Genomic DNA, 2,220 nt, shown 5'->3' on the forward strand with positions numbered 1-2,220 from the left:
ATAATCAGGGTCCCGTCATTCTTTTACATTGTGGGTAGACGTGCAGGTTCCTGTTGGTCCAGATCAGAAGGCTTTTGTCAAATACTTGGCCACACAGGTGTAATCAGTCAGCGCCGCGCCCCGATGCAAGATGGTCAAAGCGGGCCATCACAATGAGATATTACATAACGTCATGTCAGTAGCCAATGAAAGAAGTGAAAGCACGCAGCTTTAAAACAACCAGCAACATTGAAATGTACTGCACAGTTGATGCCCAAGGGTGCTTTCACATTAGGGACCTGGGCCCGGATCCGAGTACATTTGACCCCAAATTCCAGTTCTTTTCAGTAATAGGAACACTGAGTACCATACCCAGGCATGAATCAACAAACCATGCCTGGGTCCATTTGAAAAGGTGGTCTCCGGGTATGGTTCATGTGTACGGTTCGCATCAGGTGTGAAAACAACTACCAAAGCACAGAAGTGGACTGCTATGCTACAAAGGCATTTCTTAATGGCGTCTGTATCCTCCGAAATCTGCATGTGCACGCAGCACCCACCGATCTTGTGTATGGCTATGCAAGTGTGCTCGAGTATGGAACAACATAACTATTGTGAATGCTAAACAGCGGGGTGAGGCAATCATACTCAGGCACGGTACAAAGCAATCATAGCTAATGTGAAAACGCCCTATATTAAATTATTACTAGGACACCGCCGTGCTCTAGAAGAGGAGTCATAACAGCAAGGCCAAGCTGGTGATAGACTAGCCTACTTAACAACATCAGGTGTCGGAGCACCATAACAGATTAAAACATTATTGTGACAGCGCACCGCACATTGACAACATTATTCATGTCTGCGCATAGTAGGCCTTATAAACACAAAACACAAGTGTCTACTACTACTACTAATACTACTACTACTACTACGACTACTGCTACTTTTGACTGCTCTCGTTAGGGGGTCGCCACAGCGGATCATCCGTTTTCCATCTCTTCCTGTCCTCTGCATCTTCCTCTGTCACCTGCATGTCCTCCTCACACCACATCCACAAACACAAAACACAAGTGTGTAGATTGATTATTGATCAAATAAATAATAAATAAGTTCTACTTACATCATAGGGGCACTTTTCACTGTTGAAGTCTTGACACTTCACCAGCTAGCTAACTCCTTTGTGTGGATTTTGCTACACAGTAGTATGCATGTCCATAATTACACGCGGGCACACTTTGCACATTTTTGAACATATCGTACACCGTAGACACAGCACACAAGATCTTTGATACGGTAGTGGCGAGATAAAGTGGGGTCTGTGCGTGCGGGCCCCAATGCAGCTGCATTACCTGCATATATAGTAGTTTCACCTCTGCCTGACCACCATGTTCAAATCATGGTGAAGTGGTCCATGACTCAGGTAGAGGCTTTACATTTGATTCATAGAATCCAAAAGGCCGAACATCAAATTTTGAGAGATAGAGGCCAGAGGTCAATAACTTTTATTTGCAGTCCTGTCAAAAACTCTTTTAGTACAATTTACAATTTCAATTTCATTTCACAGAATAGCAAGATTTAAGATCTTTAAGATTGGAGAGAAGCGCTAGGGATCAGAGAACTAGAGATTAGCAGAACAAAGACTGGGTACCTGTTTATAAATAAGCAGAGTAGAAAGTCCAGGATTGACCTTAGGAGAAGAAGATGTTCCAGAAGTTAACAGATTGAAGTACTTAGGATCAACAATACAGACAGAGGGCAGTGGTGATAAGGAAGTCAAGAAAAGGACACAATCTGGGTGGAACTCATGGAGAAATGTAACTGGAGTACTTTGTGACAAGAAGGCCATTGAGGGTAAAGGGTCAGGTAAGTAAATCAATGGTCAGGCTTGCCATGCTCTATGGTATGGAAGCAGTGACAACAACAGAGAGGCTTGAATCTATATTACAGGTAGTAGATATGAACATGCTGTGTTGGTCCTTGGAGTGACTAGGAAAGACCGGGTGAGAAATGAAGAAGTGAGACCTATGTTCAAGATCTAAGAAATAGATGAGAAGTTGAGAGAGACAAGATTGAGATTGTTTGGACATGTACAGAGAGGAGGCATAGACTATATGGGAAATACGGTATTGGATAAGGAAATACCTGATAAAAGAAAAAGAGGAAGACCAAGAAAAGGATGGAGAGACCAGATAGAGGCGGACATGAGGATGGTTGGACTGAAGGAGAGGGATGCGTCAGACA

The sequence above is a fragment of the Lampris incognitus genome, chromosome 19, assembly GCF_029633865.1.
Source record: "Lampris incognitus isolate fLamInc1 chromosome 19, fLamInc1.hap2, whole genome shotgun sequence".
In the NCBI taxonomy this organism is placed as follows: Eukaryota; Metazoa; Chordata; class Actinopteri; order Lampriformes; family Lampridae; genus Lampris; species Lampris incognitus.